Genomic DNA, 23,430 nt, shown 5'->3' with positions numbered 1-23,430 from the left:
AAACTTCACAAATGCAGAGTCAAAATCTGAATAAAAATTGAATTGATTTGAATAACTGAAACAATTCAAAATAAAAATGTGTATTTTTTTACAAAATTAAATTAAATTTTATTCATATATATATATATATATATATATATGATTAATCTGGAGTAAGTATAAGGTAATATATGTTCAAAGTAACTTTAAATCTTTTCGCATTGAACGTTCACAGCCCTAACATCTATGGTGCTCAAACCATGACCCTCAAGGAATAACAATTCCTTTATTCAAACCAGGGTCTAGGGGATGAAAACAGTTTTTAATAGAAAATATATAGGAAAAATCTAAAATATAAGGTAATTTTAAAATTTCATTAGGTTATTTCCCTCACCCGTCCCCTCGATCCATCCCTGCACATCATATCACTAAAAATCAATTTTTAATAAAAATCATATAATCTTTCCCCCGTGGGAAAGCAAATAGAATCAATTAATATATAATAATAAAAATAATAATGAATATTAATTAATGTTTCCATCGTTTTATAACAACTACAACTACCCTTTGAAGTTCTAAGAAAGAGAGAAGTCTATGGTCAACAACTATATTCCATTGAATAAATTAATTTGCCCGTCAAATTATTCAAAAAGAACAACTTAATACGAGCAGCAGCCACACCCAACCATTTTGTTTACAGTCCTCTTAACTTTTTATATATTAAATTACAAAATAATAGGGTAAATTATAAATTTCATCATTCAAATTATTTTGCTCACCGAAATTTAATTTTTTTAATTTTCTCACTAAACTTAATACATTAGGGTTTTTTGGTCACTTCACTTTACTTTTCTCTTATTTTGGTCACTCCGCCGTTAAAGAGTTAATTGTGTTAAAAACGACGCCGTTTTAAATAAAATAAAATTTTCACCACAACGACATCATTTACATATATATAACAGTCCGTTTTAACGACGTTAACTATTTAACAACCGAGTGACCAAAAAAACTCAATATATTAAGTTTAATGAGAAAATTGAAAAGATTTAAAGTATAATGGGGAAATATGAGAATAAAGTTTAGTTACCAAATTTGTAATTTACCCAAAATAATATTTTGTTGAAGTTTTATAATGCAGAGTTTGTGTTTGCTTTGGATTATTATATTCACGGTTCAGGTTACGCATGCATATTTTATAATCTTTGTCTATTGATTTCTGAATAAAATAAGAAATAATTAATTATTAGCGTGTATAATTTGGGTTGTGAAGATGATTTATTATATAATTAAGATGTCTAATCTACTTTATTGAAATGTAAATACATAATCAAAGGTGGCTGGTATTATTTCATTATATACTTACTATTAACTAAGTAAATATTAGTGAATTAATCGAATATTGATTCAATTAAAAATAAAAAAAAAAAAATATAATAATAAATCATCTTCATCATCAGGGACAAAGCCAGAATTAAATATTGAAAGTGACCGAAATATTAGACTGTTTAAGAAAAATATAAAGATTTGTTAGGTTTAAACTCGAAATTCAACATAAATCAATCGACCGTAGTGATTAAGGGATTGTTGTTATCCTTGAGGTCCCAAGTTCAAGCATGTATGTAGGAGTATGAGCGTTCATTGTCAAATAATTAAAAGTCTTTGTATATATATTATCATGTGTTCATTCTAAATTAAAAAAAAAACTAAAAACTTAAAATTCAAATGACAACTTTTAAATTGTCTAATATTTAAACTTACAATAACTTAAATTGTAATTAGACAAAAAATTTGATAACACGGACTTATCATTCTCTAGTTCGACCCATACTTAATTAAATATTTAATAAATTTTTATAATTTTTAAATTTAAATATTTATTTTTACATAAAACAAATATTATTAAATCAAAATTATATTAAATATAAATTTTACCATGTCAGACCCTTGGGACTAATGGAGCTCCGTCCCCTCATCATCGTCTTTTCCATCACTTTCTCAACGAAAAGTACTCGTAAATTTCATGTTGTTTGAGTGAGTAATTTAGACTCAAAGTTTGATTTGCTTTTGAACTTTTAGAACATGAAACGTAATTTGCTTAATGTAATTATTTAATAAATTAAAAAGTTAGGCAATCATAAAAATTTTCTTACTATGAAGTTTCTGGTAATGGATTAATTAGATATAGATTATTATATAAAAATATATAACCTTACCCGATCACAGCCTAAGAAAGCTCGACTTGATCTGAACCTAAATTTTAAAAATAAAATTTTGAACCGGTTGAGTTGGGTCGAAACCCATCGAATCCAAGTAAAAAAACCATTCTTAATAATCAAAGATGAACCCAATGGATGTCAGAGACCGTGATATTCTTTTAAATTTTAAATTCTCACATAATTTAATTACTTTTTTTATATTTTTATTTTTTTGTATAATCACTAATATTTAATTTATTATTTGACTAATTCAAGTCGAGTATTACAAAGGGTCAATATAAGAATAACCTTCTTAATCTAATTTACTACATTGACAAATATTAAAAGTCGAACATATAATCTTATTTAATTAATCTAATATCTCGTCTTACTAAATCAACTCATTTAATTTTCTTTATATTTAATTAATAATGTAATTTCACACTCCTATATTCGATATAACTCTTAAAATGAAGTATAAAAAACTATTAATTTTAGCAGTTAAATCATATTTGTTTGATATCGAGAAATGCATGCCTTGGAAAGAAAGACCAATTTGGTCAATATTAGGTAACATGTTTCACTAATACAACGACACGTGTCCACGTGTCCCAGGTGTCGACCGTTGACCATTCAAGCGTGGAGCCTTCACCTCGTACGCGCGTGAAGTCGTTTCATGTTCAGACACGTGGTCGTCTTATACGGCGAGTAACAAGCGTTGCGGGGTTTGTTATTTATTAGCTTCAATTCCCATAGCATGACTTGTTTGGCTTTTCCAAAATATGTTTTTATTTCAGCACCCGAAAAGGGCAAAAGTTTAAATTTAAAAATTTAAAATTATTTAGTATTATTTAAGGGTAAATTATACAAATGGTCACTCGCTTATATGTACTACTTTATCAAGTCTATCGACTATTAAAAGTTATAAATAGTCTTTCGATTATAGAGTGTTGTTTTGTTGAGTCCATCGACTATTGAAAGTTACAAAATGATCAACCAACTATTCATTATGTTCCAAACTCATCATTCTCCGTTAAAAATTGATGGTATTCTAAGATGAACATTAATATATTAACAATGATATGATAAAATATGGTCATAGAATATCAAACAACTATCATATCCCAATTATCATGTTAGTATCCACTTAGACAACAACCAATTTTTTGGAAAAAACGAGTTTGGAACATAATGAATAATCGAGTGATCATTTTATAACTTTTAATAGTCGATGGCATGACAAAATAACATTCTACAGTCCGAGGGCCATTTTATAACTTTTAATAGTCGATAGATTTAATAAAGTAGTATCCTATAGTCGGGGACCATTTGTGTACTTTACCCATTATTTAAATATACAAGTATAGATAAAGTGTATAAAGAAGCATTCTTAAGAGCAAATTTTAAATTTAAAGTTATTTATTATTATTTCAATATATATATATAAGGTATTTAAAATATATATAAAACTACTTTAAAAATATAATTTGAAAAAAAGTTTGAATAATTCAAATTTTAATTTGGAAACCAAATCTGGAAATAACTTTTAGATCTCAAAGCATCTCGCAATATTTGAATGAATCTTTTATTAGAAGATTTCATCTGAAGAAAATAAAATAAAAAAAGATTAAATTATTATTTTGGTCATTAAATAAAATTACTTTAAATATTGTTAGTCCTATAATTTAATAAAATTGTTTAATTAATTTATAATATAGTTAATTAGTTTAAGTTGTTAATACTATAATAGATCTTGATTAAAATGTTAATTTAAAATAAGTCTACAGATCCTTGACAAATCTAGCTCAGGATCAACAGGAGATTTTAATTTGTTTCCAATTAAATTTATGTTTTTCTAATTTTAAAACTTGAAAATTATATTTTTGAACATATGTGAAGAGATTAAATATTTAATATATAAAAAATATAAGTATTTGAAACATACATCAACAAGAACAAAAATAATAGGTAAAAAAAGCATCAGAGGTCCCTGTACTTTTAAAAAAACCAATGTGACCCTTGTATTATTTTTCTCTCTCAATGTGACCCTCTAACTCATAAAACAAACCTAATGTGGCCCTTTGACCAACATTTTTCCATCGTTGACCGTTACGGTGCTGGCGTGACAATTCACGATGCTGACATGATAGCCCTCCGTACTGACGTAGCAATCCATCTGCCCTGTTTGAGTTATTAATTTAGTCCATCTGTCATGTTATCCACCATATTATCAACCATCTTGGACTGTCACGTCAACACTATGGACTGCCATATCAGTACAATGAACTGCCACATCAACATCATAACGGTTAATGGCGAAAAACATTGGTAAAAGGGCCACATTGAGTTTATTTTATGAGTTAGAGGGCCACATTAAGAGAAAAAAATAATACGAATGTCATATTAGATTTTTTTAAAGTACAGGGAGCTCTGTTGCATTTTTGCTAAAATAATATTATGATCATAATATGGCAAGTAAAAAATGGCGGTTACATGTAATTAGTAAATCAATTGATTATCATCTGGTCCCCTTCTTCAAACACACTTAAAAATTGAAACTTTCTCTCTCTTGAAAGACTATTGATTTTTCATTTTCATTTTCATTTTCAAAGCTCTTTCCTTTCTTTTCCTCTCTGATTTCCTTCTAGCCAAATGAAGCTGCCGGGCGGACACGCCACTTCCCCCGCCGTTAATTTTGATTCTTTTAGATGATGAAACTAAGCTTCCCTCTTCTTTTCGCGGTTTTCTTATTCCCGGCGTTGACTCATGCATTGGGATCCGGCTCGACACTCGCCGTCGTCTACGGCACCGCCACTGTATGCGCCATCGTAGCATCGGAGCCGAACCAGCGCATCATCTGCTACCGAGCAGGAGCCGCGTCCTCCTCCGCCGTCATTCCCATCGAACCTAACGTCTCGTACTCCTCCGTCGCCGGTGGTAGAACCAACTTTTGCGCCCTCCGGTTCGGTGGATATAGTCTTCTGTGTTGGGATACAAGTACAAGCCTCCCATCTTTTCCCATTAAACGCATATACAATAACAACACTGCCCTCCTTCAATCACTCTCCATCGGCGACGAACGGATATGCGCGACGTCGCAGCGGTAAACTGCTGGAGAACCGACGGGGACAATCGAAAAAACACCGGAGGGTTACCCAATGTTAATCTGGCAATGGATAAATCACATCGGGTTTGGGTTTTCGTGCGGGATCATACCGAGTCAAACACAGCAGTATCGTGTTGGGCACTCAGTGGGGGAAGAGATCGAGAGGCAATTCGGGAACATGTCAATGGCGAATATTGAAGCTGGGGTTTCCATGTTTGTGGAGTTAACACAGCCGGTGAGTTATTTTGTAGAGGAGATAACTCAACGGGTCAACTCGATGTCCCTTCAAACAGAAGATTGGATTTCGCTTCAGGGTTAGCTCTTGGTGATGATTTTAGCTGTGGAATTAGGAGAACGATTAGGACAGTTGTTTGTTGGGGTTCGATGAACGAGAGTGCTGTTGAAGGAATCGAATTCGAATCGATTGTTGCTGGTTTGAATTTCACTTGTGGATTGACCACCAGGAATTTTTCGGTGCTTTGTTGGGGTCCTGGTTGGCCCGGACCGAGTTCGAATTCCTCCATTAACGAGTTACCTTTGAGAGCGGAGATTTTACCAGGTCCTTGCATTGATTCTCCTTGTAGTCAATGTGGGTTATATCCTCAATCAAGCAGGCTTTGTTTTGGTTCCGGTAACATTTGCATACCATCGCCCTGTTTTAACTTATCCAACCCGTCGCCGCCTTTTCCGTTATCTCCGTCTCCGACACCGGATGTCCGAGCGGAAAACGCCGTCCAGAGAGTTGAGGAGAGGGTTATGGCGTTTGCAATAGTTGGATCAGTAGGAGGCTTCATGGGGATTTGTACTATTGTTTATGTTTATGGACTGGTGTTTGTTTTGGGAAGAAGAAGGTACATAATTCTGTTCAGCCGACGATCACTAGAGCCGGTTCGAATGGAAGTCCGGGATCGAACAATGGTCCGCCGTCGAGGTCGTTAACGATCAGACGTCAGGGTTCAAGATCGATGAAGCGACAAAGAAGTGGTACATCATCAAAACATGCTGATAGAGCTGAGGAATTCAGCTTGGCGGAGCTCGCTGCAGCGACAAATAATTTCTCGCCCCAAAACAAGATCGGTGCCGGGAGCTTCGGCGTCGTTTACAGGGGAAAGTTGCTAGACGGGCTGGAGGTAGCGATCAAACGAGGCGAAACGGGCCAGAAGACGAAGAAATACCAAGAGAAAGACGGCATTCGATTCGGAATCGCCTTCTTATCCAGGCTTCATCACAAGCATTTGGTTAGGCTTGTTGGGTATTGCCAAGAAAGGGAAGAGAGGCGAAGAACGGCGCGCTTTATGATCATTTACACAACAAGAACAACATCGAAAAAGCCAGTAGCCTGCTGAATTCATGGAAAACGAGGATCAAAATCGCGTTGGATGCGGCCCGAGGGATCGAATATCTTCACAATTACGCGGTCCCGTCGATAATCCATCGGGATATAAAGTCTTCCAACATACTACTCGATGCGAACTGGACGGCGAGAGTTTCTGATTTCGGACTTTCGATGATGGGTCCAGAATCCGACCAAGATTACAGGCCAACGAAAGCCGCAGGAACAGTCGGTTACATCGATCCGGAGTACTACGGTCTAAACGTACTAACAACAAAGAGCGACGTCTATGGTCTCGGAGTCGTAATGTTGGAACTCCTAACGGGGAAGAGAGCTATATTCAAGAACGAAGAGAACGGAGGGAACCCGATGAGCTTGGTCGATTTCGCAGTGCCGGCGATAATGGCAGGCGAATTGGCTAAGGTCTTGGATATTCGAGTCGGGCCGCCGGAGATGAACGAAGCCGAGGCGGTGGAGCTGATGGCATACACTGCAATGCATTGTGTGAATTTGGAAGGGAAAGAAAGGCCAACAATTAGTGACATTGTTTGTAATTTGGAAAGGGCTGTGACTGTTTGTCATGGCAGCCATGGGAGCATCTCCACCGATGGATTCGAAATTGTTTCAGAGTGAATTTTTTTCACTTACAGTAAATTTATTTTCCTTTTATTAATTTTTTACCATCAATGATTTATCCAATTATATTTGGACTTGTAAAGATTTTTAAAAAAAATTAATTTTGATTTTGTTTTCCCACAATATTGAACATTGACAGCAAGGAAAAATGTTGCTTTTTCACCATTTTGTCTCCTCGTTTAAGGTCAAATTATGCTATCAATCCCTATATTTTGCATATGTTACATTATTGTACTATAATTTGTATAGTGCGTAAACAATAGATTTCGCCTTTATCCTTATAATAGGATTGAAATGTTAAATTTTGAAAAGTTATAATCGAAATTAATAAAATATGAACTAGATCTTTGTCTACATTACAGACGTAACTGTTTGAACCTAGAAACTCAAGGAAGAATAATATTTTATTTTATCACTAAATATATTTTGATTTGATGGGTTCGAATATATTTTAAATATAAATATCGGATATAAATATAAAAATATTTAAGAAAAGTACTATAAAGTATTGAGTAGTTAGTGGAGGCTTCGAGGTTGTTTCGCTGGAAATTCCAACCCAAAGAATGGGGTTGTCAAAATCCGTTCACTCAAATGGTCCCTCAAAACTCAAAAGCAAAGGAAAATTCAACGAAACGCACATTAAAAAATGCCCACGTTAGGGGGTATAGCCTACGTAAGGGCATTTGACTTTGAATTAGTAGGAAAAAAAACTGATTAAGGGTTATAAACTAATGCTTGGTCATTACAGTTAACCCCACTGCTTATCCTTATCATTATACACGTGTAAAATTAACACATAGTTGAAGGTTTTTCTATAATTATTAACACAAGACCCTAGTCATTTGAGATCATACAAAGATCAAATAAGGATGAAAACTATTGAAATACCTTCGAAAAATCGCATGTCAAACTCGAGCGGTGTGAGAAACTATCTACTAACGCAAACATTAATATCAATCCAATCCAAGGATCCGAAGTAGAGAAAATTATCAGAGTAACAAATAAACATCATATTGATTAGTCGAGACATCACTAAATCCAATCTTGTTACATGACGATTACTACCAAGATAATCATCAGCGACAATGACGAAGGTGCAACAATTTCCCAAGAATAAAGTGTTACGAACCAAAGGAAGAAATCTTTTCCCAACTCCCTGAGAACATGTCTAGTTTGAAAATTTTAAATTCAACTGTTACGTGATATTAATCCTCGATTGTTGGCATAACAGCGCGAGATGCAAGACAAAGGTTTCCACTTAAATTAAATCGGTTGCAGGAGTAGCAAGTGTTGGGGCAAATTCCACTGATTCCATTAAATGTTAACGACAAGTGACTTAATTGAAGTATTTAAATAGTTGGGTGATGTAATTCACAAAATCGAAACATAGATAATCAAAGTGAAAGAAACAATGATTTAGTGGTCATACGAGTAGTTTACCCTTAAACTTTTACTGTATTTGCATGTATATATGTATAGTGGTAGATTTAGAAATTTAAGAATGTGAGTCCAAAATTTTAATATTCTTTTCTTAAAAATAATGGATATGCAATTTTTTTAAATTTTTCTATTTTTTTAATATATTAAATTAAATTTCACATTTTTTATTATATAACTGAGATCTTAGTGCATCCCGCCCCTGTATATGTATATATAAAATTTTTAAGAATATTTTATCCACTTAAGTTACATTTACAGTTTATTTTCTCTATAATACGAAATCTTGTTTTTTACTTTTAACTATATAAAAAATTGGGTAACCTACATAAATGACCACCCAACTATGTGCTTGATCTAGAAACGACCACCATTTTCAAATTTTGTTCGATATGACCATAAAACTATTTAAATGATTTCAATATAGCCACATGCCGTTAACATTTAACGGAAGTGTTTATGTGGTAGTTAAAAAATTAGTATAATTAGGATGTAGGTCTTTGTAAAGTTACGTATTCGCGACGCTGGCCACCTACTTGTTTTCTTCCATTTTGGTCACTACTTGTATATGATTTGTTTCATTGGATTTTCATTTGATGCAATTTGTTCCTGTTCCTGTTTTTTTATTTGTCTAATGCCTTAATTTGAGCATTAACTTTAAAATCTTTTATTCTAGTCATGCATTAAATTTATAGATTAAATCCCCTAGATTTTAGAACTAATCAATTTGATCACCAAGATTAACTTTAATTCTTAATTTTTAATTAGGTAATAATTACAATTTAATTTAATAAATTTAACTCTCTAATCAAATTGTGATACATGCCACAATCTGATTAGAGGGTTTTTTTAATTTGAATTTAATTAATTTAATAAATTTTCAATCTAGTCAAAAGGTGACACATGTCACCTTTTGAATTGAAGTGAAAATAAATAAAGATAAGTTTTAACACCCAAGGGTAACTTGAGCATGTAACCGCTTAGCTAATTATCACGTTTGTTATTGAGATAATACATATGTTATACAACTTGTTCAAATTTATGCAAAAAAAAAAAAAAAGGATTTGAACTCAAAATGAATTAGTCATCAAGCAAACCTTAACAAATAAGCTAAATTTAATATTTAGGAATCAATTATAATATTATAATATATATTATAGTTAATGATAAAAATAAAAACAGATAAGTGAGAACTTACATCTAGACCAATTAATAATATAACAACACTTAAATCACTAAAATAAATCTAATAGGTTATTTATAATTGATTTAAGATTTTAATATTTTTAGACTATTTTATTTCATATTTTTTAATAATTATATATATGAAATCATTTAAAAAATATTTAATATTCAAATTATTATCATAAAAAATATTTATGATTCAAATTATAAATTTATCTTTTGATTTTAAATTGTGCTTGTGAGTTCGGATGTGTTTTAAATAAATTTGTAATTTCATTTTAAATATAATTTCATATATATAATCATTAATAAATAAATATAAATAAATAACTTTAATTTAAAAATATTAAAATCTTAAATGAATTATAAATAATATATTAGATTTTAAACTCAGACACACTAACTGAAAACAAATACTGCCCCACTTTCAGCTCACCACTTTCTTCTATTCGGGCTTCACACCCAGTAATAATCTGAAACAACGCTCTCTCAAACGAATTAGGATTCAAGGTCTTACCGTTAACGGACATATGCTCTCCCCACTTCCTTGCAATGCTATGAAATGTCGCTTGGCTCCACGCAAACAGTACGTATTCCTTTACATGAGAGCCATGCACGACGGCTCTCTCAAACTTGGTAAAACTTATCCGACGGTAATAAAAATTGTATAAAACTAAAAGTTAAATAAAAGGGTAAATTGTACATAAAGCCACTGGTTTCCATATAGTTTCTCCTTTAGACTTTAAACCTTTCATTGAATTCAAAGTAGTCCTTATTTACCACTATTTCCTTTCAATTACACTTTCAAACTTCTTTATTTAAAGTTTTGACTAAATTTGGGGTGTTACAACTATGTTCTTAATTTAAACCTCATTAAAAAGCTCTCTAAGCTTAAATGGAAGAAAAGAGTACCCTAACAAGGAAAAGGCAACGCTACAAAGTGTTCTCCAACAGGCAATACAAATACCATCGAGTTCACGCCAATTCTCCAACAGGAGATCTGACCCGACTGTTGAGGGCATAAAACAAACCCAAGAAGTTCAACCAAACAACAGACCATCCCGAAATTATGAGAAAAATCGGCCCTGGAGATGCTTTACTCTAAACAACCTGTAGGACAAAACCCAGAAACTGACAATTACTTACAGGACTCTTAAAATAGATGGTAGCCACTCTACACAGAAAAAAGGACACCATTCAGCTAAAGCTGCTACTGCGTAATCTACTTCGGCCTTCCACCTGAGAAAAATTGTCTCGTTCTCGATCGGCTTACTTGACCTCCATCCTCCCTTTTAAATCTCCCGAACATCACCCAACATTAATTCCACCAAGCTTTGAATAGGTTGGAACGGGACAGGCCTTGTTTCGTTAAACAATCAGCCAAACCATTTCCTTTCCTCTGGATATATTCGACCTTTACGGATGGAATATTATTTTTACTAATATTGTGCTTATAATGTCTCTAATATTATTTTTTAACACATCATCCAACTATTTAGGTCATAATGTAAATTTGATTGAGATTATTTGATAGAGATGATGACAATTGGAACTATCATAACTTACTCAAATAGTAATTTGATTTGATGATGGGCATTTTTATCGATAATTATATTTTTTATCATTTAATTATAATTCCAAAAACCAAAATTGAGGGCAAATATGAATTTCATCAAAAGGTGAAATAAAAGTTAATTTTAATTAAAAAAATAAATTTGAGGTTTGCATTGCCAATATTCGAGTTCGGGAGTCAGTTACGCATGAGGAAAGATTAACACCCCACAACGCCCTAAATCGGTACCTAGTCGATTAATTAATGTATTTGCAATGAAATTTATAAATTCAAATTTAATTTAGTTTATGATCCCATAAAACAACAAAATGTGGATTTTATAATGAAATATAATAATATTTAATTATTTCATATCGAGAATAAACAAACCCCTCACAACTTGAGGCAATCAATTCTTACTCCAATCGAAATAAAGAAATATTATAATTCCATTATAATATTCAAATGCACCCAAAACAAATTAAATTAAAATTATCAAGCCTTTTTAGAAAGAAGAATGATATTCAATTATTTAAAAATATCGAGATTAGACCTTAGATAAGTTATAATAATCTTTTGTCGAAAAATTTAAATAACCTAATATTTATTTTTCTTTCGTTCCCAAATTTTAAATAAGGAATCATTTTTTTAGGTTTTACTGTTGGGATACATTTTCAATTTAAAATCGTCAAAAGCGGCTCTCTAATAAGTTAAGACAAACCCTTAAAATAGTTTTAAATTAAAAGATTACCCTAAATCCGATTATGTAATTATATGTCGAGTTATGCACGTAAAGATATCATACATATTAACTAAAATCGTGCTGAACAAATGTTTGAACCTAAAAATAATACATTTAAAAGAATACATGCACATGTGAATACAAATATATATATATATATACATATCTACTTTATAAACGTGCCAGTGGATTCTCAATATTTTAAAATGGTTATACTTATGTATATTACAGGCATTATAATAATGTTTCGTGGAACAACCTATCATCTCCCTACCAAACCCACACCGAAACCGACAAAGGGTAGAACATAAAAAACACCACAAAAGTATGAGTATATAGCGGCATTTGTATATAAACGCCACAAAAGTATAATTATACCGGCGTTTGTATAAAACGCCACTAAAATACTAGTTTATAGCGGCGTTTGTATTAAAACGCCACTACAATACGATTTTTTAGCGGCGTTTGTATATAAACGCCACGAAAGTATTAGTCTATAGCGGCGTTTATATATAATTACCACTAAAGTAAGAGTATTTTGCGGCGTTTATTCAAAACGCCGCTAAATGTAAAAAATTACCGGCGTTTGATGTAAAAAGGCCGCTACATCCGCCGCTAAAAACCATTTCTGCTGTAGTGACCATTGCTCAAACTTCACAAACAGCAACAAGAGTACTCACCTAATTCTATGCACGAAAAGGTAGTATATACACGAAAAGAAATTAATAGTACATTTTGTTGCTTGAGTGACTCAAGTTTAAATGAAGGGCTACATATGACCAGATTTCCATTTTGAGAATAATATTCGTTAGTGGGCTGTGGTGTTGGAACCTCTTGAAAAGAATAAAGATGGAATGGAAGAAAAACGTTCGGTATACTGAAAACAAATCACAGCAACGATTAGCAAATTTGATAAAGTATCAGCATTATCACAAGAATGAATGATAGATACACGGTTGTTATGGTAATTAGGAGCAATCCTTCAGAATAGCACTTCCCACCCTAACCAATCTATATTTATGAGGTGAAATCAATTATCTTTGGTGCCACTTACGAAAGGTTTCATTCAATGAACAAAATTCAGAGCAAGGCAAGTGCTTATGAAAATAAAAGTGTTTATAGCATGATAAGTAGTAGTGGAACAGAAAACGTGAACAGATAGGCTTTATCATTATCATATAGTAATAGTAACTGAAATTCATCTGTTATTGTTTTCACTGAATTACTAGCAACAATCTGACTAAAAGCAAATCCGGCTTTCCAATCACAAATGCTCTATGTATGAGTGGAAACCTAGGAATATCTTAACGACAAACAGAGGAAATGCACAAGTCAAAGAACAAAGCATATGGTAACAAAAATACAACCATTCACTCTCTATTTGTCTACTCAGATTTGAGGACAACAGTTATCAATGTTGCTGCACTTCTAAGTGCCATTTCTATCGATATCACAGTCAATTAAGTCTGATATGATCATTATCTTCTTTATCTAAAAGCAGTAGCGAAACCAGCACGAACAAGAGACAACAAATACGAAAAGAAAATCTCCAACGTTTCTTTTGGGATATAGGAGACGCAGCAAATACAAGCCTAAAAGACAACCTATTCTCAGTTTCTGAAAATTAAATGAAAATCAGGAAAGGCAATATGAAAACTCTCTACATGGCAACTCTATACTACAATTGGCTGCCTTTTAGAGATTGCAATTTTTCCTCAGAATCAGTATCCCGATGTAAAGATGCATTGGCATTCAATCTAAAAAACCCAACATAAAGGTTTGAACTTCGCCTTTAATCAGAGAATATCATAAAATATTCATTTCCACACTCGTAATCCCAGAAAACAGAATCCAAAACAAATCGAAAACGTCCTGAAAATAAAACCCAAAAATCTACCTCTTTGGTGGTCAACTCAGAAGCATAAGGAAGGACGAAAATGACAGTGAGCTTGGAAGGAATGGAGGAAGAAGAAACCCTGTTTTTTTGCACTCTTTTTCTCTCGTTACAATGAATCTTCTGTGTTGCTAAATATTTTTTCCTCCTCCCTCTCTGTAATATATTGGTTCCCTCTCCTCGTGATCTTTGTTACCCCTCTCTTTTTCTGTTACAAAATATTATCCTCTAATGCCAACTCCCCTCACCCATAACCGTTCTGTTACAAGAGCTGCTGAGGATCCTTCAACTGAAGACGTGGCTATCCCAATCATGAACAAGTGCTGATGATCATTGAGCTTGAGATGGGCCTCCAACTGGTTTGGGTCAGGGAATAATAGGTCTTGTAACATAGCTTGGGGTTTGGACTTAGATTGGGTATTTATAATAATCTACAAAATAATAAATTAAATTCATATTAATAATAAAAATAAATAAATAAAATAAAAATCTCGGACAAAACGAGTGTCTACAATGATAAAATCTGATTTCAGAATCTCAAACGACTATTATATCTCATTCATCATGTTAACGTCGAACTTAAATAACCATCGATTTTTTAACAAAAAAATATGTTGTTTATTTATGTAATTTACCCTTATTTTAAAACGCTAAAGAAATCAACTTAAAGTTCGATTATATACTATGATAAAAGTAAACACAAGATATTTGTTCATGTAATTTTTTTTCAATTAAATAACTTTATTTAAAATGGGTCAAAAAAGTAGTTTTATTTTGGCTTTGATCAACTTAAACAGTCCTCAATATTTTCAATACATTACGGACGAGTCCCTTGTTGAAATTAGAGATCATGTTTAGGCTTTTCACCGTCAAGGTCTTGTTCTGAAAAATGTTTAGCTTCTTCGTAGGCTTTAGTCAGTTGTAAATCAAGCTCGGGCGTCAGAGTTTTTCCTCCCCCCGGGAAAAGTTTTTCGTACTCACTTCGCTCCAACAATCCCGAGTTCACCATCTTCTCTATGGCGATTAAGAACGACGCGACGAAAACTGCTTTCCCATTGTTTTCTTTGGTTTTAGCCAATTCGTAAGCTTTATGGAAATCGGCTTTGTTGAGTTCGTCTTTGAGTTCTTCGCCGTCCAAGATTCCGGCTTCCGCCATTTGGTCGAGGGCGATTCCGACGGCTAAATAGAATGCTTGTTCTTCGTTCAACGACGGACCTGTTGCCGCCGCTGCTGCGTCTTGGCCCGCGACGATTTGAGTCGAGAGCGCCGTGGCCAATGAGAATACAATCAAAGCAATCTTCACCATTTTGTTTTTGAAAGGATAGGCTGAATGAGAAAGATTTTTGTGCTTGTGATGCACTAGGATGAAGATGAAATGGAATTTATATGGTTTATGTTATATGGTTTATGGTGAGGTTTTTACGCAAATTTATTGGCCGTTTTGGTGTGGTGCCCAACAACAGGACAGATAATTTCTCTCGACATTTTCAAAACTATAAATAATTGTTAATTTTGTTTCATTTTAGTATCCGCTGTTAAAAACTTAACACGTTTAGTACCTATACTATAAATTTTAGTCCATTTAATTTAAACTTTCAATTTTTTCAACTTAACGTTAAATTTGAATATGATACTATAAAATAAAAATTAAAGTTTTCAATAAAAGGGTACTAAAATAAAACAAAAATTAAACTTTATGTATGGTTTTCTAAAAAAATTGAAAGTTTATAAACACAAACTTTTTTGCTTAACAAGATTTGATTTTATTGATAATCAACTATGAGAATGTCTCGTTAAAAACCTCCATAGTCTTAAATGAAAGAAAAGAGTACATTGTCCAAGCAAGAAGGAACAAAACAAAGCGATAGCAAACAAAAACAAACAACAAACTCTGGGGAAGTCTCACGTGCGGCAAGTCTTAATATGCGGCTAAGGAAGACGCTACCGGTTTTGTTATTATTTTTTTAACAAAACCGGTAAAAAATTACCGGAAACATTATTATTTCTACTGGTTAGTTATTATTGGGCGCTTTACCGATTTTATTAACATCTAGTAAACGTTACCTAAAACATTATTTTTCTACTGGTTTTATTATTGGACACTTTACCAGAAATGTTAAAAACATTAATGTTTTAGGTAGAAAATAATGTTTTAGATAATTTTTTACCGGTTTTGTTAAAATAATAATAATAAAACCGATACCATCTTTTCTTAACTGTATATTAAAACTGTCGCACGGTAGAACTTCCCCAAACTCCTAGAACCTAAAGTAGCCATTAAAACAATCCCCCACCTTATAGACTAGAACACCCAACCAGCCACATCGAGACATCAAATTCCTTACAAAACAATAAAACAACATTAGGACTGTGGCAAATTATACTGAAGTTGCTTTTGATGCATCGAGTGCAAATTATACTGATAATCAATCAGGGACGGAGCCAAAATTAAAGATTGACAGAGGTCAAAATATTAGACTATTTAAGAAAAATATAAAGACTTATCAGATATTTATACTCGAAATTCAACATGAACAAGCGACCTTAGTGATTAAGGGGATTGTTGTTATCCTTGAGGTCTCGAGTTCAAACACTGCGTATGTAGAGGTATGAGCATTCATTGTCAAATAGTTGAAAGTCTTTGTACATATACTATATTGTATTCACCTTAAATTTATAATAAAAAACACAAAATTCACAAGAAACCTCTAATTTTTCTAATATTTAAACTTACAATGACCTAAATTGTAATTAGACTAAAAATTTGAGAACACGTACTTATCATTCTTTAGTTCGCCACTACTTGAATAAATATTTAATAAATTTTTTATTTTTTAAATTTAAATATTTATTTTTACATGAACCAAAATACCATTAAACTAAAATTATATCGAATATACAAATTTTACCATGGTTTTGTTACACATGTACTTTCTAATGCTTCAAGTCGAGCTTGCTCAATCATATAATTAGCTAATATTTATGATGTAGGACTTTCATCAGTAATTTATTGTTGTTTTATGATAGAATAGTTATCCAACTGTTGCTTTGATCATATGGACTTGCTTGGCCAGACATGATCACGAAATGATTAAATTGATGAATTTTAAATATAAAATATTAAATTTATCGAATTGTTCATTTCGTTTTTGTGGAGTAACTTGTTTATAACAATATTTAATTAAATGAATAAATTTTAGCCTTTACATAAATGATAATTTGTGTCTTACTATTTTACGGCTATAAGATCATATCAGAATTTGTCGATTACAATTTTTTTACTACCATATTAAGGATTCAGTCTTGAAATCAAATGTCTTGAAATCAAAATAATCTGAATCTAAAAAATATCGAATTGGAAACTAACTTGAATCTAAATCGACCTGATCCAAAATCAATCGGACATAATAGATTTAGTGACTGTTTGTTTACTTCAGAATGATTAAGCTGTAGACACTAATTTTGTCTCCACACTTTTATAATTTTCATATATATATATATATATTAGTATTAATTTTTATTTATTATTTACATTTTGACAGGCCCCAAATCAAATAAAATGGCCCAACAGCGGCTCAAACAAGTTGGCCCGTTCCAAACCCTAGTAGTTTTTCTCTCACCAGCGCCGCATCTCCAAGTAACCCAGGTTCCCCACGCTGCACGCCACCAATCCCGACTCTTTCGGCGCAAGGAGAGCACGAAGATCCTTCAATAACAACCCACAACCAATTATCTCGGTTCAACAGCAAACAATAGCAATGTTAGTTTTTAACTAGGAATCAAACTCCCAAAAATAGGGTGGCTTGAATATTATAAATAGCATGTAATCCCTAGTGTAACAGGGACACAGTGGATACGAAATACAAGCAGAGATACACACAAGAAAATCACGAAAAAGCAAACAAACGTTCGAAGTAATTTGTATAGAATCTGAGTGAAATAATAGACAACTGGAAATTACGTAGTACCGAAAGGGTGTTCAATGGTGCTAATTCCTTTACCGTAACCGACTCCTGAACCCGACATGTTTTCTGGTACAGCGCAGATCATGTAAGAATAAGGTATCCGATCAACCCATTTTTAATAAAATAAATGGTCGGTGGCGACTCCAATCCACAATTTTCAAGTCAAAGCCCAATTCCGGGCCCCAACCGAGAGACGGTTGCGACAACTTGGCGACTCTGCTGGGAAAAGCCATATCCTAACCACTGGACGCAATGGAGCTGCCTAGTTCCAGACTTGGTGCTTCCACCAAAGTTTAAAGTTCCTGAGTTTGAGAAGTTCGACGGGAACAGCTGCTCTTCAGCCCATATCATATGTTATGTCGAAAGATGACAGGATATGGCGGGAATGACCAACTCCTGATCCATTGCTTTCAGGAGAGCCTGTCCGGTTCAGCTATTCGGTGGTACAACCAGCTTAGTCGAACTCATATCAAGACGTGGAAGGACTTAGCCAAGTCTTTCTTGGAGCAGTATAAGCATATCAACGATATGAGACCAGACCGGGTTATGTTACAAAGCCTAGAGAAGAAACACAATGAGAGTTTCCGACAGTACGCACAGAGATGGAGCGATTTATCTGTGCAAGTTCATCCACCCTTGGATGAAAAGGAAACTAGAAAGTGTTTGTACAGACTTGAAGGCACCTTACTTCGGACACTTGGTAGCAATCACGTCGGGAAGTTTCTCAGACTTAGTCATGGCCGGTGAAATGATCGAGTTGGCCATTAAACAAGGAAAGATTGAGGGAGGAGACTCCAGTAAAAAACCTCCCGTGAAAAACAAAGAGCGAGAGATCAACAATGTAAAAACCTACAACGTCAGCAAGGGGGTTACGATCTCAAGCTCAAATTCCACAGCAGCTGTGCCATCCGGTACTTCTAGACAGAATCAGAGAGAACCAAGAAGGGAAAGGGAAAGGGAGTAGTTCGAACCCATTCCCATGACATATAAAGAATTATACCAACAGCTCTTTGACACTCATGCAGTGTCGCCTTATCCTATGAATCCAATAAGTCCCCCTTACCCGAAATGGGTATGACGAGAGCGCTCACTGCGAATACCATGGCGGTGTGCAGGGGTATTCGATTGAAAGTTGTCTCGCATTCAAGAGACTTGTGCAACGAATGCGGAACAAGAATTGGATCACTTTCAACTCCGGAGCACCAAACGTCGCCCAGAATCCCTTGCCCAATCATCAGGAGACAGGAATCAATGCATTACTACTGAAGGGGGGATGAGAATTAAATCAAGTTTCGGAAATTAAATATCCTTGGCTTGGGTATGGAGCCAAATGGTAAGGGCGGGGCTTCTTGCACCATACCCAGATACAACAGAAAAGGGAGATGGTAACCATTGTTGTTACCACAACCAAGAAGGGCATAAAGTGCAAGATTGCCCAGAGTTCAGATTGTTAGTCCAGCTCATGATGGATCGAAAGGAGCTGGAGTTTACGAAGAAATTCAAGAGTCCTTGGAAGCAGATGTTTGTGCCACTGGAGAATCATCAGACAGAAGATTTGGTAGGGGTAGTCCTTTGATAATTACCCCTAAGGCAGTTTGACAGTAACAACACCAGCCAAGGTGGTAATCTCAGCACCTCGGCCTTTTCAATATAAGGACAATCGGCAAGTTCCATGGAAGTACGAATGTCAAGTGAGTACTTTCGGAGGATGTAATAGCAAAGTGGGGCAAAGGCCACTTGAGCCGTTCAAAGAAGATGTGCTAGTTGTCAATGAACCTATAAAGGAGGAAGAAGCTAAAGAGTTCCTCAAGATCTTGAAGCACAGCGAGTACAACATTGTAGAACAGCTCCACAACTTATCTACACGTACTTCAATGCTAGCACTATTTTTAAGCTCGGAAGCACACCGGGAAGCGCTGGTGAATGTCCTTAATTAAACGTTCGTGCCACAAGATACCAGTCAGCAAGATGGATCGACTGGTGAACAATATTCAAGCCGATAATCTCATCTCGTTTTCAGATAATGAGATTCCATCCGGAGGAAGAGGACGAACAAAGGCATTACACATTACTACTTACTGTAAGGGGCATGCTTTACCAAGTGTAATCGATAATGGTTCGGCCCTGAACGTGATGCCTTCGATTACATTGAAGAGGCTACCAATAGATACCTCTCATATGAGAGCTTGTCAGAACGTGGTCCGAGCATTTGATGGGACCAAAAGAGAGGTAATCGGAAAGATCGAGGTACCATTGACCATCGGACCAGCCACCTATGCTGTTGAGTTCCTTGTGATGGATATCATGCCATCCTATAGCTGTCTTTTGGGAAGGCCGTGGATTAAAAGCAGGTGCAGTACCCTCCACGTTGCACCAGAAAGTTAAATTTGTTATTGACGGGGCTTTAGTAGTTATCAACGCTGAGGAAGATATCGTGGCAAGCGTGACCACAGAGGCTCCATACATCGAAGTAAACGAGGAAGCGGTAGAATGTTCGTTCCGCTCCTTGGAGTTTGTGAATGCCACATTCGTGGCGGAAGGAAAGAGAATCCCAAGACCTCGACTCTCCAAATGCACAAGGATGGAGATCAAGCAAACCCTGGGCCGAGGCGCCAGAACCGGGAGAGGTTTTGGGAAATATTTGCAAAATCAATCCTATCCTTCCCATCTCAAAATTAGACCAATTTGGGCTCGGTTTTCAGCCTAGTTATCATGAAAAGAGAAAGGAGATTCAAAAGAACGAGAGAGAAGATTGGCCAGATTGACTGTAAACGAACTCCAATGGAAGCCTATGACATTCCCGCCGCTATTCAGAACATTCAAGTCAGGTGGTATATGTTTGAGACCACCATACCGAGTTAGAAACGGCTCTGGAAGATCTGAACATTAATGCCGTGACCACAGAAGATGTTGACAACGGAGATAGATCCGGGATATGCCCTCTGCCACATGGGTTCGTGCCTAGCAGTTGGTCGGTGGAAGAACTACCTGTAGTTTACAAGAATCTTTCAGAGTAATATTAGAACTATCCCTATTTGCCTATACCCGGGGCAATAGGTGATCTTTTGTAAGGGTGAATAAACATTTTGTTTAAGTTTAATAAAAAGATGCATTTTTTTTCCATGGCAAACAAATTTTTCTTTTATTTTTGGAATTCATTAGCTATCTCCTTCATTCCAGTACTTCATTTCCAGTTACTCTCAAAGTTAGTTCTTGACCGTTCGTGTGGGATATTATCCTCTCTCACATGCACATCTTCCTTTTCAGGTTCCCAGATAACGATAATGTGGGCACTGATGATCCTGATCCAGAGGTGGATTTTGAATCAACCATTTGTCTTGGGGAATTTGATGAATGCGATAATCAAGAGGAGTACAACTTGCCTACCAATTGTTGAGAATGATAGAAAAAGAAGAAAAGCAAATACTGCCACATGAGGAGGCGATCGAATCTTAAATTTGGGCACTGAGGAAGATCGAAAGGAGATTAAAATCGGCACAACTCTTTCGACTGAAGCAAGAAAAAAACCTGATAGTCTTACTTCAGGAGTACGAAGATGTGTTCGCTTGGTCGTATCAAGACATGTCGGGACTAGACACAGATATGGTAGTTCACAAACTGCCAATCAAACCAGAATTCAAACCTGTGCAGTAAAAACTGAGAAGAATGCGGCCAGAAATGCTCCTTAAGATCAAGGAAGAAGTCAAGAAGCAATTGATGCCGGTTTTCTCCAAGTAGCCAAATACCTGGAGTGGGTGGCCAACATAGTGCCTGTGCCGAAGAAGGACGGGAAAGTACGCATGTGTGTCGATTACCGGGACCTTAACAAGGCAAGTCCCAAGGACAACTTTCCTTGCCACACATAGACACTCTGGTGGACAACACGGCCGGGAACGCCTACTTTTCATTCATGGATGGATTTTCGGGGTACAATCAGATCAAGATGCATCCCGAAGACATGGAGAAGACCACTTTCGTCACAATGTGGGGAAACTTTCTGTTAAAGTGATGCTTTTCGGATTAAAGAATGCTGGGGCAACATATCAGAGAGCTATGGTAACCCTGTTCCATGACATGATGCACCAAGAGATCGAGGTTTATGTCGACGACATGATTGTCAAGGTACAGACCGAGAATGAACATGTCGAGAATATGAGAAAGCTCTTCCAGAGATTGAGGAAATTCCGGTTACGACTGAACCCTAGCAAGTGTACCTTCGGGGTGACATCCGGGAAACTATTAGGCTTATAGTCAGCAGAAAAGGCATTGAGGTTGATCCTGATAAGGTTAAGGCTATCCAGAGTCTACCTCCTCCACGAACACAAAGGAGGTCCGAGGTTTTTAGGAAGATTGAATTACATAGCCCGGTTTATATCTCAGTTAACTGCAAGTGTGATCCAATCTTTCGCCTTCTCCGAAAAAATAGCCCTGGAACATGGGATGAAAAACTGTCATATTGCATTTGAGAAGGTAAAGAGTACCTGTCCCACGCTCCTATCCTGATATCCCCTATCCCAGGAAAACCTGTTCTTGTATCTCTCCATATTCGAGAGCTCCATGGGGTGTGTCCTAGGTCAACATGATGAGTCCGGGAAGAAGGAAAGAGCCATCTACTACTTAAGCAAAAAGTTCACGATTGCGAGGTCTGATATCCTCCTATGGAGAAGGTTTGTTGTGCTCTGGTCTGGGCTACAAAAAGACTCCGACAATACATGTTGTATCACACCACTTGGCTGATTTCCAAGTTAGACCCATTAAAATACATGATGGGTGTACCTGCTCTATCCGGAAGGTTAGCCCGATGGCAGATGCTTTTGTCTGAATTCGACATCGAATACGTGAGCCAAAAAACGGTAAAAGACAGTGCCATATCTAATTTTTTGGCAAGCAGAACTGATGAGAGCTATGAACCGCTGGACTTTGATTTCCCAGATGAAAACTTGATGGCCATATCTTTAGAAGAAACAAATATTTCAACAGACAGCTCCTGGAGAATGCATTTCGATGGAGCATCAAATGCATTAGGACATGGCATCGGGGCAATCCTGATCTCTCCGGAAGGGAGTCATTACCCATTTACCAGCAGACTAAACTTTGATTGCACCAATAACATGGCTGAATATGAAGCATGCGTCTTGGGAATTCGGGCTGCATTGGGGCAAAATATAAAGACTTTGCGGGTGTATGGTGACTCAGCTTTAGTAATCTATCAGCTCCGAGGAGAATGGGAAACTAAGGATATAAAACTGTTAGAATACCGAAGACTAGTGCTGGATCTACTCGAAGAGCTCGACGAAGTCACCTTCCACTACGTACCTAGAGAAGAAAATCAGATGGCTGATGCTTTAGCTATATTGGCAGCCGCATTCAGGGCTGGTGGGGAGTCTGAAATGATGCCAAACATGC

At 35.3% G+C, this 23,430-nt stretch overlaps 1 pseudogene; it reads left to right on the top strand.

Annotated features, from left to right (window-relative positions):
- Nucleotides 1-4,752: 4,752 nt before the first annotated feature.
- On the top strand, nt 4,753-7,366 carry LOC120176674 (annotated as a pseudogene).
- Nucleotides 7,367-23,430: the final 16,064 nt, after the last annotated feature.

The sequence above is a fragment of the Hibiscus syriacus genome, unplaced genomic scaffold (assembly GCF_006381635.1).
Source record: "Hibiscus syriacus cultivar Baekdansim isolate YM2019G1 unplaced genomic scaffold, ASM638163v2 tig00112249_pilon, whole genome shotgun sequence".
NCBI lineage: Eukaryota > Viridiplantae > Streptophyta > Magnoliopsida > Malvales > Malvaceae > Hibiscus > Hibiscus syriacus.
This window is presented reverse-complemented; position numbering and strand designations above follow the sequence as displayed.